At 42.4% G+C, this 18,541-nt stretch overlaps 1 long non-coding RNA gene across 1 annotated transcript in view; it reads right to left on the bottom strand.

Moving 5' to 3' along the window:
• Positions 1-502: 502 nt before the first annotated feature.
• Positions 503-18,541, bottom strand: part of LOC137803985 (uncharacterized) — a 26,546-nt gene continuing 8,507 nt past the window's right edge. The window contains exons 3-4 of the long non-coding RNA XR_011080110.1: positions 9,691-9,755; positions 503-1,446 (exon numbers count right to left, since the gene is read on the bottom strand). This is a non-coding gene — a long non-coding RNA (uncharacterized lncRNA). The remainder of the gene's footprint in view (positions 1,447-9,690; positions 9,756-18,541) is intronic.

Genomic DNA, 18,541 nt, shown 5'->3' with positions numbered 1-18,541 from the left:
CTCCACATTTTGTGTACCATAATGTTGAGTACTGATTGTCAGTTTTGTGTTTTTTTTTTACTATTTGAAAATCTCACATCCACACCCAACCTCCATTTCCCTCTCTGTTCTGTGTCTTTTTTTCCAGTCCAGATTTGCAACATATGTGAGCACTATCTGCCAATGAATAAGTATACGTTTGGAAGGAAATGCCTGATTTAAAATATATATGCACCGCTACGAACTCCCTCATCTGTACTATGTGAATTCTCAGCTGAGTCCCTCATGGGTAAGATGTTTCTCGTCAAGTTAACATTAACTTACAGTCAACAATAAACCGACAGTTTGATTAGTTTTATGGTATTTTTTCAATTTTACAGCATTGACAATACATACATACATACATACATACATACATACATACTTGGAATTTTCAAAGTTACTGTATTTAAAATCTACTCTACACATCATATACTCAAGAAACTGTTGCGAATACAGTCATTTTATTGTAAATACAGCACACATCTTTTACATTATAGCCATGCAAAGTTTAGAGTGAAAAGTGGGGCTTGGTCTGCAGGTGTGTATGTTTGGGTTCAGAGAAAGATGAGGAAAAAAAAAAAGGCCAGACATCACAAAGACAAAACTCAATGACTGTATCAATTACTCAACAGACAACGGATACATTCAAGCAAAGTGACATCATGTTATAAATCGGCTTTAAAAAGATCCCCGGGATAGGACGGTCATAAACTGTATCAAGACATCACACTCATAAATGCAGTGGGGATGATGATCTAAACAGAAGCTATGCGAGCGCTTCGCAGACAGACACACGCCGTGACTACACTCACGACTCAGCGTCTTGTGACTTCTCTCTGAGTGATTAGGTTTCACGGAGAAATGTACTCCCTTTCTGCAGTTGTCTGCAGGCAACCGTGCATCTATCCCCACGATCGAAATAGTGGGTGCTGATTTCTTCTGACATTTTCCTCACATTCTTCACCAGCAAGTGTTTTCCGCATGGAATTCCTAACTTAATAATGCAGTTGATGGAAGCAGACATACAGACCCCTACATATATGTGTGTATATGAAATGAATCAGCTTTTCAGGTTGATGTGTCCAGTTGACAAGAGGAACCATACAAACGCCAGGACTTCCTGCCACCTGAGATGTCGAACGCCACACAATCACCCGCATTCATCATGTTTTACTCAAAGTATGGCCAGGAGGCAAAATGCTGACCATTTCCCATCGTGGACTAATCCGGCAGTGATAAGTGGCACAGGCCATGCCAGAGACAGCTGCCTCGTATTTGGGATATTAACAGCTGTGTGCTCTAAGCGGGCAGTGACTCATGTGATTTGATGACAGTCCAGTAGGGGGTCCTTGGATCTTTCTGCGGGTCCGCTTATAGTTCAGTGTACACATACGATTCTGGAGATGGAGCCATGCATGTAGGGTCCTGGGGAAAGAAAAATGTTATTTTCAGTTTGCTTTATAAAATATAGTTCTGGCCAGGGTTGTGCTTTACTCGATAAGCCGTCACATGTGATTACTCATTCTTTCTATGCATGCTGAGTACAGATGTGTCATGACAATGACAGTGTGGTGGATGTGTTGTCAATATACAGTGTTGAGTAACAAAGGTAATGAATTGAGAAATGTACTTTTTGCATTTCATTAGTTAATATGTATTGCGTGCATTTTGTTTTAATAGTTTGAAACACATTTGTTTTACCACTGTGGGCTCATGTCACTTTGATTACACTCAATGCAGACTTTATATGTATTGTGATAGACTGCACTCCTCAAGGAAAAAAAGAATAGAGTACTCTGTTGCTTTTCATGAATTATAAAAAATGAATGGAAATCCATGGGCTGCCTGGAATAAACACACACACAAAAAGTGTTAGTTTGGAAAAACTATATTTGAGCGAGAGCCAGAAGGTGATTAGCATGCTTAGCATAATAACTGGAAGCCGGGGGATAGCTAGCCTGGCGCTGTTACTAATTAATACATCGTAAGGTGTTTGTTAAACCCGTACTCAGTGACAGATGGAAAAATGACAATGTGTAGTTTTAAGAGAGCGACTCTGAGGAACCCTGACGAACAGAAGATTTATCACCTGCACTTCTGTGTGGTCACTTTGTCCAGCTGTTGGCGGCAAAGAAGCAGTGACAGCACATAACTGCCTTAATCAAACAAATATGTTTGTACATGACTCTGTGTGTGTTTGGATTACTCCAATGACTCAATAGTGAGTTCACAGAGTAAAGCGTGTAAACTTGTACATACAAACATGAGTAGTATTGATCTCTTCTAACTCTTTGAAAATCAGCAAATACAGTCACTGGGTTTCTCAAATTAAAGCTTCTTCTCGTCTTGCCCTTTTCTTTATCCCTCAGTTTCTTGTCTGGCATGCATACAGACATGTACAGTATATAAGTCCCTTCTTTCACCACAACAACCTCTCTTTTCAATCCTTTGGCATGGGTCAGGGTTAACAGGTGATGTTTATACATCTCAGAGCTTAGGGAGAGATTACTTTACACCACGAGCTTCTAACTTGATGGCTTCCCACCTCGAGATGACATCTATTCTGTTTATATACACGAAACACACACACTTGAATGTCCTGTTCCCCCACTACTCCCATGAGGTTTGGCATGGACTAGGGTGAGGATCAGTTTTCAAACCAGCGCTTGTCGTTTTTGTGCACACCCTTTTTTTTTTTGTGCATCAAATCAAGCTTTGCATTAATTTGTGCTCCAACATATTTTGTAATTTAATAATTGATATCCATCTGTTTGAAAGGAAGAGGAGAATTGACACTTTGAATCCCCAGAGGCCACAGGCTGGACAACTGCTGCACTATTTGTGACCAGCAACCAAAAATAACAGTGAGGTCCGAGGGGTGGAAATAGATAACACCACCCAATGAGAGTTTGGCGGGAGGGTTCACTTCCTTCATGGATGCCCAGAAAAAGACAAGCTTGAGTGGAGAAAATCTGTGCTTGCTTTGTGGGTTACTTGGTCTTGACGCTCCATTCATACACTTGGAGCATTGCGTTACACATAAACTCGCTCTTTAGTTTTCAGAACACAAATTAAGTTAAAGTCCTCCATTACACTGAATTTGAAATGGTGATTCTCATTTAAAAAGTGTAAAAAGTCTCATGTAACCCTTTCTTAACATGATTGTTACATTATAAAACCTAGTACTGATCATCAGCATTTTAATTCAATTCAATTCAGTTTATTTTGTATAGCCCAAAATCACAAATACAAGATTTGCCTCGGAGGGCAAATCTTGTTTACTTTTACATTCTGTAAAAGCAAACAAAACAGATGTAGCGCACAGACAGTGTGTAAAAATACACTACTTTCTCTCAGAAATGAGGATGTATTAGTCTCACAATCTTTGACGTCAATCTTTACTGAACTGAAAAAGGCAGCAGTATTTGTTGGCCAGTGAACATTTCAACGTGTACTGTAGGACAGAAAGAAACGGAAGAAAGATCTCTCTTGTTTGTACGATGTGCTACCACAACGTTCCGTTCTTCCATTTTAGAGTTTTTGGTGAGTGTGAAAGCACCGATAGCTTAAATATATCGATGCAGCGTTTCCTGCGAATGACCATGACCACAAGTGTCAACTGTGCAGAGCTGCAAAAGCTTCAGCGGGTGGAGGTTTTGTGAATTTGACATCAGACTGCCGAAAAGAAAAAAGGAGTCATCATCAGAGTGCTAAAAAAGATCCAGATAGATTGTAGCTCTAATACGACACTGATCAGTGCGGACTGCGGGGTGAGTTCACAACTTGTAGACTAACACTAAGACTTTCCTTAATAGTTGATATGTATGTCAAAATATTGCTGTGTTAAAATATAATATTTTAAGTGGACAAATATGGAAGTGTAATTATAAAATGTAATATTTGCCATTGATTAAATCAACAATTCATTTGCTCCCAAGTTCCTCGAGAACATAAGGATGACTTTGATCTACTCGGTGATTCTCTGCCTCGTTTTTGAGGCTGGGAGATGCCAGCTTCCATGTGTCGTAGGTATGATGAATTGTAACTTCAAATAATTAAATATATAAATACATTCCACATTGAACTATTAGGGAAATTGTTGTAATATTGCTTTCAAATTGACTGAACACTCCTTTTTGTTCACAATCTGGTGACTTAAAAATAAAAGTAAAAAACAGCAAAAGAGACAAAAACATGTGCCTTAAAGGAATAGTTCAACATCGTATTAATTACGCTTTTTATTAACAAAGGCATTGATACCACTCTTCTTAAGACCACACATTTTTGTATGGACTAAAACCAAAAAGAGCCAATAAGAACCTTCTCATCTCACACTTAGAAAATAAGCAAAATTCTCAAAAGCTCAGCTAATTGAGAAGATAGTGGCTTGCAAGAAGTGACAATGTTATGATTTTTTTCATTTTCAGAATCAACCAAAAGACCAGAGTTGTGGGATTCTCACTTGGTGGAGGGACAATTTAACACACTGATATGTACAGCTGAAATATTATGCAATCAAAGACCAAAGATCCACTGGGAATGGACTAAAGCTGATGGACAATCTGTGTCGCTTCATGGTGCTGGTTTGCGGTGTAATGCGCATGGTTTGTGTAATGGATTCCATTTTACTCCCATCGGAAATGACCACAACACCAACATCACATGTGTGGCAGATTATGATCACAATGTTGTCAATAGAACTGTCACCTTGGCTGTGCGATGTAAGTATAGACTGCAGCATTTGTTTGACTAAATATTAATTGGACATGGTTCAAAGCCGTACTGTCTCTCCACTGTTCATACAAATTCTTCAGGTAATTTCTGAAGTATGTTTCTTTCTTTCAGTTCCTCCTAAGATCCAAAATGGTTCCCAGTGCGTGGTAGAAGGGAAGCATGTGGTCTGTGTGTGCATCAGTTGGGGGAATCCTGTGCCACTGATCACCTGGCCTTGGGCCTCTCTCACTAACTTCTCAGTCACCAGCTGGAGCCGCATCCTGACAGTTCACAGCACCATCACAGTGCTTGCTGCCGACTTTAACGGCATCAAATGCATCAGCAGCAATAAACAGGGCCAGAATGAGACTGAACTTATGCTCCAGAACTACACTGAGAACTGTGAGTGGTCCTTCATATCTGCTCAGTACATGGTGCGACATTATGCAAGACTTTTGCTAGAAAAAAATCTTTAAAAAGTTCATATTTTAAACGAGTCATTTCAGAATATCTCATTTGTTTGGCGCTTCTTGATATCAAAATAACCATTATGCAGCAGAAAGCGAGGAGTGTTAAAACCTCAGGTAAAAGTATTTGAAATTATATACATTAAGTATTGTGTTCTTCGATATTCATACGGGTCAAATTACTTTGACTGACACATCAGTCAGAGGATTTCCTTGGTGACACTGCATGTTCACTTGCTGCTCACCTGTGGCTAACAATTTGGTCGTATTCCACAGATTAAAAAAATCTTTTAATAAAGTTCAAACTATTCATTTCTTTAGATTGGTCTGATGCTATCAATCCCAAGTCGGAAGCAGCCCTTCACTGGATAATTGCTGGTGTGTCTTTAAGTGTGAACCTGGTCCTCCTCCTCCTCATCTGCACATGCAGAGGGTGAGAAGAAGAAATGATCTTGAATGTCGCACACTCGAATACCAATATCCATAAATCAAAAGGATTACGTTTTGACAATCTTTTCTTCTACATTTTCAGGGGTAAGAATCAACAGAAGGAACCTAATGAAGACAATTCTTATGCTTCCCTGAATCAAGCAGATGTTGGGCCAGACTATAGTATTATTACACCAGGTAGCAGGGGTGTGCCCAAAGAATGTCCTCGGGTGGCCACTCAAGAAATCTGATTGGCCATCTTGTATCTTTAAACACAGGAATGTAAGAAACCGTTAGATTCTGTAATGTTAGTAATTAGTAAGTAGTGGAGACAGAAACAGTGAATAACTGCTATTGTGATTTGCTTTTATGTGCGTGCACATACTTCATGCTAAGCCTGCATAAAACAGGCCTCCTGTTGGGCCACCCAAGTCAAAGAATTCTTGACACACCACTGCAACCGATCATTGCTTGTCGAGACCCAATTGTCTTAGTTCTTGAGTTATGTATCGTTTTCTATATCATTTTAGTTTCTTCGTACTCTCATGCAATGTGAATGTCACTATGTTGACGTTGAACATGCTGAGCAGTTAAGTCTGCAAGGTGGAATTCATATTCCACTTTCAAGATGTTTTACTATGTTGTATTAAAAAAAAGGCATTTCTAAGAAGTGTTTAGATGTGTGGAATTGTGTAACAGCAAATCACTTCCTTTCACATCGCATTGGCACCAACAATGTGCAAAAAAGGTTTCAGACACAAAACAGCTGCACAGTCATTACAGGCAAGTTCAAATCCAAACTGAAATGAGCTGAATTTGTTTATTTGTAAATGATTTAACCAGCTAAAGAAGCTTTTATTTTCTAAAACTGAATGACATATGGATGAATTACAAGAAGTGGCACTCCCTCCAATGACAGGATTACTGGCATAAGAAAAAGAACGATGATATATAGCTTTTCAAAAGCTACTATACGTATCATGATCACGATTACTTGAGGCCACCAGTTGAAAATTGGGCATGGTAGATCATTTGTGGGCTTTAACTGTCAGTCTTTCTAAAGCAGAGCTCATCCTTTTACACACTCACTGAGCTCACTGCTATTCTACGCTCTCATAAAAAGCTTTTCGCCTCATTTCATTCCCTTACAGCAGGATTAGGACCTCGCAGCACAAAGGTGTAGTGCGCACACACACATTTTGTCTCTTCTGGTAAAGAAAAATGTATCTTCGAACCACATCCTGTGTCTTTCACTCAGAGCCTTAAAGCAATAGTTTAACGTTTTAAAAAAGTACACTTGTTCATTTTCCTGCCAAGTGTTTGACAAGATGGATACCACACTCTATCCGTCTCCACGTTAAACGTACACAGACGTCATCACGCTGTGTTCAGCCTGTAACTCACTCTTTCACAGGACGGTTTCAGTGTGCCAAGGTGTCCCTTGATGAAGTCCTGGTACTCCCAAACTGAAAGATGGCAGCTCTCAGAAGACACAGAGAACTTTCAGCCACAGATAGCTCGGCCTCAGAGATACTCGGACATCTAAAATTAGTGTTGTCAGAACGTTCCTCGATAAGGAAGCTTGAGATTTCACACTGCACACTGGTAGTCTCTTTGTCCAAGTCCCACTGCTGCCAAGTGAGTAAAGTGTGAGTGTGTGTCTGCGAGTGAGCCAGGAGAGAGACACACAACAGACACAGTTACTGTAAAGAGATAAATTGTGTCTATGAGTGTCTGTTGTGTGTGTTTAGAGCATTTTAATGTCATCAAGGTGTGTGTAAAAAAGTTATTTGCGGCACCGAAGTGCATAATTCAAACGTTAACTTACACAAAAAAGTTAAACTGTGAGGAGGTTGGCATGCATGCATTAATAAAACACTGAATGTTTCTGCCAACGTTTTTTTTTTTAAAACATGCATCAAGATTTGTCTTTTTACAACATTTTGTGCAATGGTGAAAAATTATTCTCGGGGAACGTACAGTGAGAGATATGTTTAAGAGATAAGTTTTAGGAGTTTTTGTGACTGGCGTTGTACTTCTTTTTGAAGTAAAAAGTTAACTTTGGCCTGTAAAGGAACAACACCATGGCGCCACGAGCGCGAGTGCACACGAGGCTGTGAAGGCGGATGAGTGGGCGCGATGATATTAAGTGACGCATTTTATGTCATAGAACAAAACTTAAAAAATGTCTTCAGCGTGTCTTATTTTAGACCTTCAACCAAAAGCCCCATCAACAAAACATTGACTTCAAGACGAGGAAACTGAAAGTCATCTTGGGTTGTTAGACTATTAGACAATCTCCAGGTTGTTCACAACAATGGTAACCAGGTTTATACATTTGAATCAGAGGTCTAGTAAGGTTAAAGGCTGTCGAGGTCCATTTTGCTTTTTGTTTACTCTCTTCAAGACCGAGACTACCTGCTGCCAACAGGAAATGGGTGCCACGCCTGGCAATCAGCTGTCCACTTTTACCTTATCTTGAGATATATGTAGACAACCAGTCTCCGTGGCTTATTTAATCATGTTATCTGCATGTGTTTGTTTGTGTATGTGTGTCTCGGTGTGTGTTGTCCCTGTGCAGTACAAATGTGTGTGATTTATATTTGGTCCAGCAAAGTCAAATCTGACGTTGGATTAATGTTTGAGGCTACTATCTTACGAGCAACTTCAAAAGACCCGGTATTCACAAATCTAATCTTGGTTAAATATAACCACGATGAAGACTTCAATTCTCTACGCATTCATATGGAGTTCCAATTATATCAAGTAGTCCCGTGACTTGATAACAAAAGAAACAACGGATATGAATATGAAACCTGTGAAATTGTACAAGTGGATGAACAGTTTGGTAAAAAGAACCATTTGTCCCTTTCCAGAACACTTAATCCAAAACAGACACTGGGGAGTGAACATTTGAAAAGGAATACATTTTATGATGATCCATCACTCATAACAACCTCCAGTACTTTTCAGCAGCATGCATGAGCTATGACCTTCGGCAGGTTGATGACATCACAGAATCACAAGAAACGGTTCAGAGCCTCCTCCCCCACTGCCTCTATCCACTCTGCAGCCAAAAGGGGGAAAAAGAAAAGTCATAGGCCTGTTTCGAATCCAAAACTGCGTAAATCCTGTGGCATGAGTCCATGAAGCAGTCCTCGAGAAGGATAGTGTTTTGGAGATTAGCCCCAGCCCAGGTGGTCTTCATTTAACCCCCTACCCCCATGAGGGGGCTGTGAGCTGCCGTAAGAGCTCAGCACATGGTCATCACAGCTTCCACCCGGTTTTGATCTCGCCTCCATCCACCTCGACTCTGTTTTTCATGCACGTTTCAGAGGTATCCACCTGAGCGCTGCCGCTCGTGAAACACAGTTGAATCTTTAACAGGCTTGATAGGGTCGATGATGGACTGCATGTCTCATCATGTTGCCTCTGTTTTGCAGCTGTGGCATCAAATTATGATTGGAAAATTAGAATGATTGATGTGGAAAAGCAAAGCTGAAATGAGGGCATGGATAGTGCTGTTACTTGGCATGTACACTGACCTGATTGTGTCTTTTGTTGGCTGATGCAATGTTGTGGAGGAAAAACAAACTAATACGAATTCAAAATGAAGGAAAAGGAGAAGTCACGGAAGGAAAAGATAAAAACACGATTGAACAATCGTGATGACAGCAACAATAAAGATGAACCGAAAAACTGAACAACAGGACAAAGTCAGGTCGAAGTTATCCAAATATATCCTCCACTATACATCTTCCCTGTCTCCTTAAATGGGTGTTCCAGGTATTGTCCCTCTGCTAGTTAGAGTTTAAAGTTGTGTAAACAGGACTAAATGGCAGGGAAGCTGCTGAAGATCTGAGAGAAACACTGATCAAAGGTACCTTTACATGCAGCCGGTGTCAGCCCTGTGCATGTGAGTGTGTGTAAGTGTGTGCGTGAGTGTGTGTCCCACAATGAGATGACAGACATAGATCTCTCTGGTGTGGTTCCTTCAGAGGCCCTGTTGCATTTTGACAGTCTCTGTTTGCACAACACAAGCTAAGGAAAGCACGCTCACCTGCACCGAAGCTCACACAACACCTCACATGGACTCCTCCCGTTGCACTGAGGCCACAGCATGTGCTGGAATAAGTGTAAAAAAAAAAGCAGATGTAATGCTGACATTTTAAAGAAACACTGGAAACACACAATGGGGACGGTGACTGGACAAATTACTCTGCTTTAGCTAACTGGACAAGTGGCATGTGAGTGATGGACATGTTCCCAGGTAAAAGCTTTGTGAGTTAAAGACACCTTTATCCTTGACACCTCTTGAGCAAACAAAGAAAGGGAGAGAGAAGAAAGAGGAAGGGTGAAAGAGAGAAAAGCTGAGGGGGTTGAGTTCAAGACAGCTTCCCTGCTCAGCGAGAGCTGCCTTTGAAAATCCCTTTAACAAAAAGAAATGGGGCAAAGTAAATGTCTGTCCAGGAAGTCCAAACTCTGGAGCGTTTTTGCCGATTATTGTTCGAGGTGACATTGCATGAGAGCTCTTTTGGCTGGGCTGCTTCCATGCAGTCCAATCCCGAGGTAAAGGGACCACCCATTAGCCTTGCCTGAAGAAATGCCCATTCAGTCTATTCACAGACCTGCCTGTCTCTCTGGGCTTGCTCCTGGCCAGGGATTGTGGCTGGGGAGTTGGAGAGTGGGGGGGAGTGGCAGGGTTCCTAAAAGCGGGGATCTGGGGAATGAAGTCTGGTTGCTGTGGGCTGCCGAATAGGCTAGACCAAGCCAGAGCCGAGGGGGTCGCCTGCTGCGGGAGAGCAGGGCTTTGATTCGCCACTCAGCTCCACGTCCGTGTCCACAGAACAATCGACATCTAAAACCCCGGGGGCCAGGCTTGGTGAGAGGAAAGGTTAGCGGTAGGGTGGGCTCATGTTGTGCATGGTGGTGACAGTGACATTGACAATGATGGTGGGACAATGTGGCGGCAAGCAGCTGTGTGGGAGGTGACAGTGGGGTGAGGAGAGAGGTTGCGTCTCGAGGGGCTCTGCTAAGAGGCTTCTTGGACTGAAGTGTCGGAGTGAAAGGGGCAAGCTTCATCCGTGGCCAGCCTTCACTTCAGTTCACAACTTGGTAAGCGTAGAAAGCGGCCATTGAAATTTGCGTCTGTTGTCATATCATGTGTGTGAGTGCAGGAATCAAAAAGGCAGACAGTTTTCTTTTAGGCAAAACATGTAGTTGTGCATGTCCACTCTTTGGATATTGGTCAATTAGAAGGGAATGTTGGTGTCTCACTCAATGTCCTTGTTGGTCATAGAAGTGCTGTGGGGTTGAAAGGCAGCCCTGGCAGAGCCCTCTCGGCTCCAGCAGATGGGATCGGGCCCACCTGAATTCAGCCTCACGTGTCTGCTTCATATTACTGCTTCCAGCATCTGACAATGTGGCTCACATTATGGTAAGCTGTGCAACACTGCGAGGAGATCGGAAATTGATTCAGATAGTGTGCATTGAAGGGAATGACCGAATTACTTGGCAATTCATCAGTTGCAGCAACCTCCCCGAGAGAAACTCACAAACAGACCCCTTCGACTGTACACTTTATTGGGTGTCTGAAAAAATTGAGCTTCCATTGACAGATTAGAGAGTTTTGTGAGGTTTTCTTCCCTTGGCTAGCTGGCATAGTGCCGAATTACCATCTTGTCTTAGAACCCATGCGGCTGAGAGTGCAATGGGCCGAACCGCCTAACAATCGGATCATTGGTGATCAATGTGGCTCCAGGAACAGGTCCCAAGGTAGGAAAGCAATTTGCAGCATATTAAGTCATGTATGGATTTATGCTAATTTCAACCAGCAATGACTGTCCTGTGACAGAAACAGGCATGCAGAACATATAGCTTTGAAAAACTTCAACACGGGTCAGAATTGTATCTTACAGAGGGATCCAATAGAGAATCCTTTTTTGTGTGTTTTCTATAGATCTTATGGTGTGGGTAGAGTACCATATCAACATGCAGGTAAAGTAAATGTTTCCAGTACTGTTATAGTAGCAAACATTGATCAGCTGGTTAAAAGTCCTACGGTAGAAAAAAAGGTTTTCCAAGGATGTGGACAGACTCTGGACAAAAAGGGGTGACAATGAAATGTTGTCAGGATTAACCAGTCAGAGACCTACTACAGGTACACATCCACATCCACAAATGCACACATTTTGTATACGATACTTTAGAATACAGGCATGAGAACAGTATTGTCCAGTAAGAATACAACACCTAATCTGCAGGAGAAAAGATGCTGCACAGCAGCAACTCAGAGATTTGACTTGAGTGAAGTGCAAGGTCAGCGAGTGCATGTGAACTAAGGTTTTGTGTGGCGCTGTTGGTGCTACATGCCAACACAGCAGAAATGCCGTGCTTTAAAATAGCCCATCTCATCGCAGAAGAAGCTAACACAGAACACCTCCCTTCTCCTTGAGCTTGATGGGGCCCAGGGAAGGAGCCCCCAGAATGCAGATACCTCCCCCCCTCCACCATTCACCGACACTCCGGTTCATATTTTTGTGGAGGTCCATTGACTTTCTCCTTTTCAGTCTCCCTTTAATCCCTGGGTCTGTGTCCTCAGTGGCTCTCTACAGAGGGGCTATTATTCAGGGCCTTATTACTGCGCCCCTCGCGGCTTATCTCCTTCCTGGTGACAGTCTTTTCAAGCCTCTCCCTAATGACCTGGGGAAGCTCACATGCTCAACTTCCCAGGGCTGCGGGGCCCCGCTGATGTCAGAGGGGGTGGCCCCCACGCAGGGTCTCCCGGTCCTGCCAAAGAAAACGAGAGAGGCACAGAAATGTCCTGCAACCAAAAAGCATTCACAGTGTCCATGCTTCTGCTGCCTCCTTCTCCTCGTGCAGGTGACGTAGCCAAGTACAGCGCCCAGGAGGACTCCTTCAAGAGGCCGGTGCCCAGAAAAACTCGGTCCATTCCCATCAATCAAGAAGCTCTGCTCCTCAAGAGGTGTTGTCAAGGTCAACATGGTACTTTTACGATTTAGTTGGCAGGAACTCATTGTGCTGCATCAGGGCGATGTCACAAAAGTTGTATAGGTGTAAAGCAGCAAAAAGTCAAGTGAAAGTGATGCAGTTTCATCAGTTAAAAGATCCAGCCCTACTGACGATATTCCAAAGTGGTCTGCTGGCACACACTAGAATACATTCTGTATTCTTATGCGTTGATTAAAAGTCGGCTATAGCCAGGCATTCATCTTTGTCAAGACAAGTGAGGGATAGAACAGCATTTGAGTGAATGCTTTTCCTTCTACTTTCTTGTCCCAGTAAATCAAAAGAATGGATTCGCAGATGGAGACCTCTGCTTCTATTCAATCATACGAGATTGCCTCCGACTCCTTTGAACGTGGCCCAAACGTTGCATTACAACGTACAGCAAATATCATGCATAGAGGCCATTGAAGCACAGAAAACTCCAGCTGTTTGCCGCCCAGCTTGCACATTCACATGCGATTCTTAATCGCATGAATACTATAAGAATCAGTGAAGAGGAATGAACTCTCTTTTAGGTGATTGTCAGTGGACACGGTGTCCTACTGGTGCAACTTCTAATTATCATCCCCATCTCCCTGCTTAACCCTGTGGTGTCTTTGGAGAGGTTGAAAAAGGACATGGCTGTCCATTATACTTTCATCACAGATTGGACCCCCGGGACACAATAAGCCGACTACAATTCGGTCATCAGAGCAGGCACGATGCTGTCTGCTGTATACAGAGATCAGGGGAAATGTGACACAGGTGTCTTCCATCCGCCTCACATGGCATCCAGGTCTGTCGCCCCGAGGCCACGGGGGTAACGACGGTTCTTAGCGATTGTGTCTCTGAATCATAAACTACTTAAGACTTTGAGAAAACATGTTGAGTTTGGTCCAATTAGGGCAGTAATGACTTTAGAGAGGCTATTCACGGCAGAAAAGCTAAAGACATGCAGGGCAAGCCCCGGGGGCGGTAAATGTTCCGCTTTGCCTGCACTCGCCTCCCTTTTCTCTTCCTTCCTAAATCCACATCTGGTCCATTTTTACAGCTGTGCGAAAATTCGGAAAAGTTCAACGATTGTGTCATTAGAGCACTCTTTCTAGGGGCTTGTTTTAAAACATCCATGACCTACTGTACTTACCACAGATAACAGTACACACTTTTTTCCCCGTTGCAATAAGGGATTATTACCGTATATTTGTGGGTGACTAGCCTTCAGTCTTACCTTTAAATAAAGTGGTGATCATATTCTGAGTCATTGTCTGTGTCTGAGGTTTTTTTGCCAACCTGTCTGACTTCTCGTGTTTGTTATCTTGATTTCATTGAAGCAAAGTTGTCTTGTTCCTATGTCTCACTTACTTTGGTGAATGCAACATGGTCAGAACCCGTGGAAATGATCAGACCTATGATGCATTAGATAGTTAGTCATTATCCCCAAATAATGACTGACAAATAATCTTTTCATCCACTGAAAGGTTCCCGTCAGCTGAACTTGCAGCATCTGCAAATTCTCTTGTGGAGTAGCCACTGATGCCCCTTTTAACTCATTGCTTTGTGTTTTCATTGGTGCTTTTAGCCACGCCTGCACTAACTTTTAATTACCCCAAAACACTCATCCCACCCTGCCTCAATCAACAAGGTCACTGAGGGGACAGAAGAATGTGCAGGTAAAACACAGAAAATTCCCCGAGATCTGCAGAGTGAAAGAACAGGCCAGAAGTCGAAGCCATCTTAACAATGGCTCCAACCAACCACACACCCCAAAACTTTAACAAGGCACATCTGCAAAAGAAGGATTATGCTAAGAGTGCTATACAGGCCATCACATTGGGTGGGAAGCCATTAACTGGTGGAGGTATTGTGGTCTTGTACAAAAAGTGCCTTTCCCCATGATTGTCCCATTAGTGAATGTTCAGCTCTGGGAGATTGCTTGAAGGAAATGCACCAACGCACAAAGTCAGTGACTTATTTACAATGCAGTTTTCCATCTTTTACAATGACAGTTGTGTCATAAATGAACCGCCGTACAATATAACATTGTTTTCGAGAAAATGCCCAAAGCACCAATTAATTTTGTTTAGGATGAAATGTTGTTTATTTTGTTTTCTGTGTCATTCTTCATCTTTCTTAAGAAAACATCCTCAGCATGTTGTTGCTGTAAACTCTACGTCTTAAGGCTGGTTATAAATGAAAGTCATATACAGTATTGTGTGGTCTTAATTCTGACAAGACAGCACAACATCCTGAGATCAGACAAACAGTTGTTCTGTCCCTTGGGACGGACTTAACTCCTTGTGGATCCTGACAACTCAGTTGAGCTAACAAAGACCCAGGGACTGTGCTCCTGCACAGTAACAACTGGCATCAAAGAGAAAGGGGGGAAAGGGGGCTATGATAATAATGGAAACTGTTTTGACATCCAGGTTTAAGTAATTATTGGATTTAGATAAGAGGGGAATTCCATCCGATGTGAGGTAAAACAAACAAAACAGAAGATTGCACATTATTCCACCAGCAGCAGAAGTCCCACTGTAGCCTCAGGGCAAGTGTGGCACACTCACATTACATCATGGATGTGATCACACATGGAACAATGGAAAAATGCATGTTGGTACAGTACTGTGGAGCCTTGAAGCCTCCCTGCAGGGTCAGCAATAGGGCAGAAGGAATGTACTGCACAGGAGGAAAAGTATATAGCTGCAGATTGTTACATTTCCTGTATTATATTCAAAACTTTGAGCCCAAAGTAAAATAAATGACTTGAAACTGATGTATTGTGAGTGAATGAAAAGGAAGCCATGAAATGCTCCGTTTCTGATACCAAAACCAACTGTGACTCAACTTGTTCCACATCCTCTGTCTGTGTGTTCTCTAATTAGAAACGTTACAACAAAATGTAACATGTAATCATGGCCTGGAAGGCATTTGTCTTTTTTTCCAGATGCAGGTGGAGACAAATACGAATTCTATTAAAAGTAAACTCTGGGTTTGAACAAGCAGAATCACAGACTGCATTACGTTCAATAGAAAAACAAAAAACAGTGTGGATTTCTCTCCAAACTGTTGCATACGATTGTCCGCATTGTGATTGACTTTGCATTTAATCTACTGATCATTTTGCCAGTACTGCTTCCTAAAAGTCACGCTCAAGACCAAATACATGCTCACTCCTTCCACTTCATCTTTTTCTATCTGACATTATATTCCATCCTTTTCCGCTTATAATGTCCAAACTATTTTGGTCTTCCCCAGTCGCTAATCTATTCTACTTCTATAGTCTTTCTTTTCCTCTAGCAATAAGGGGACACGCTCTTCCAGTCTGGTGCAGAGGACGACAAAGTGCACTTCCTGCCATTTGACAAGGACATGAGAGGTAACGACACATGAGACAGACATTATTACTCACAAGCAGCCCTCAAACTATTCCCCTTTATCCTACCTACAGAAAATGATGTACTCAACTATTCCCCTTTATCCTACCTACAGAAAATGATGTACGCAAATGTGCTAATGTCAACCTTCTATTACAACTGAAATATATGACAAGCCCTGGTGAGTATCTCTCTCCCTCTTTCGGCATCCGTCTCAAACACCTCAATTTGTCTTCCTTATCACTGAGAACCTGTGTGCTGGTTTATGTGTTTATGACGAGAATATAACCTTCCAACTGCCGGTGAGCGTTCACAGGTTTAGTGATGCACATCAATCACTTTGCTAAATGTGTGGTGCGAGCATGTCGCTGTATCCTGACGTAGCTGGAGATTGTGATGAGATACACTGTCCACGACAGCTTTAGATGCTTTGTCTTCTTTGACCCGCTCGCTGACCCTCTTTGTTCAATAGCAACTGTCCAATCGTAGCTTTGAAACCATAGCTATGCACGGCAGGGCTGTCATGCTTTGGATTTCATCACATGTTGAAGTGATGTGCGCGGGGCTTTAGTGAGAGCAACACCCTGCAACTAAAGAGCCTGGAGAGTGGTTTCTTTGTCCTGGTTGACCAGCAGGTAAACTTGAAACATGACATGACTACACAATACCTGTTGGAGGGGGGGGGGGGCTGGCCCTGGATAGTTAGCAAAGAAATAGTTAGTCTTTATATGTTAAGCATTAATCTAATGTTGTTGCAGGTTAAGTGCCTAAACAGGGGTTACCATTTATTCTGATCTTACTTTTGTTCCCATCACACTGCACTACATACACTACACTAGTGACTACAAGGGCTAACTAGCTCTTCGCTGCAATACATGAACCGTGCTGCTCCTTTATTTATGTCTTCTACACAAATCATCAACAGGTGAGGATGCTTTATTCTGGGATATATAACTGAAAGAAGGCGAGAGGAGGGATCAATTGTCCCGGTGGTCCAGCAGGTCTACTTGAAATGTAAAGAAAGTTATCTGGAGACCGATCTAACTCCCCCTTCCTCCCTCCCTCCTTTGCTCCTCTCCTTGCTGTAAGAGACGCAGAGGAAAGTAGGTGACCAGTGCACTATAAGAGAGCAAACAGTGTTATCCAAACTTCTCCAGACCCGGCGGCATGCGTCCTCGATAGCATCTGTACTCTATCAATGACAGACTGGGTGTGGCATGGCAGATTCTTGATGGATGCGGGGCAGACGGTGGTGGGATGTCGAGGGGCCCGCTGGACAAACATTCAACGTGATCTGTCAGGAATGGAAATGGCCGTAACATTAGTTCTATACAATAGAACTAATGCAACACCGCCTACATTGACACTGCTTCAAGAGTTTTCAGTGTATTTTACCAATATTATTCTACATATTGCACTTAATCTATTCTAAATTATATTGGGTATATAACTCTCCAAACAGACAACCCGGACACATAATCACACTGCTGGTGCTGGCTCAGAGGCTTAAAGAAAATACAAGATCTTACTCTGACTTCTGACAATAACTCTCACAGTATATAATGAACAATACAATCTATTAACTCTATCGTCAGATGTCATGCAATTGCAAATGTAATCATTGCAGTATTACCATTGCACCTTGATCAACCAAATGAAGTCGCCCAACCTGTGTATTGTTAAAATAATTTGTAGATCAGTCTCCTCTGAGCAGGATTTGCTTCTCACCCAGCGACTCTCATAATGATAATCCCAGGCCTGTAATCTAGAGGACTCAGTTTCCCAACAGTGCCACAGTCTGTACTTGCAGCTCCCTCCGTGGACTCTGACAGACCGACACTCGTCTTCAGCAAACACTTCTGCCTCGGCTTTTGATCTACTCTTCAATTACACCATGTAGCAATCATCTCCACATCCCAAACATGGTGATTGAAGTTAAAAGGATTCACACAAGTAATTTACCAACACACTCGGCTATGTTAGGCAGCCACATTTCAGAAAGATGAGTTTTAAGGGAGTTTACAACTTTGGGTTTTTTTTTTATCCTGTAATTTATAAGTGTAGATATTTACTTCTCCGTTTAATTTCCGTGCCCCACAGAAGTACCTGCACTAGGCTACATACTGTAAGCAGTACAGAGCTCGGCAACACTGTGTGTTTTACTTTACGATGACACCCTCAGATTTACATGACAGCTAAGTGCTCGGAAATGGGGCCCCTGTTCCGAACATCCACAAGCCTTCCTTTATGTGGTAGGTTTTTTCCAAAGGTGCAAAGGGGGAAGCATGAATGACTTAAAATCTATTGAAAGAGTCAGACCTCTTCCTGAGGGAAACACCAGAGGGTTCAACACGTAGAAATGCATGCAACACATGACAGGGTTAGAAATGTAGTTTTATGAAACGTTTGTTGCTGCCATTTATGCCCATGTTCAACTTTAAACAATACTTTTTTTTACGACATTAGTACCATATTTGGTTAACATTACCAGGCTCTCAATACGGCAACTGCTTAGGCGGCGGCTCACAG

This window comes from Clinocottus analis, unplaced genomic scaffold (genome assembly GCF_023055335.1).
Source record: "Clinocottus analis isolate CAN_PGR_092001 unplaced genomic scaffold, fCliAna1.0.p SCAF_6, whole genome shotgun sequence".
NCBI classification, from domain to species: domain Eukaryota; kingdom Metazoa; phylum Chordata; class Actinopteri; order Perciformes; family Cottidae; genus Clinocottus; species Clinocottus analis.
This window is presented reverse-complemented; position numbering and strand designations above follow the sequence as displayed.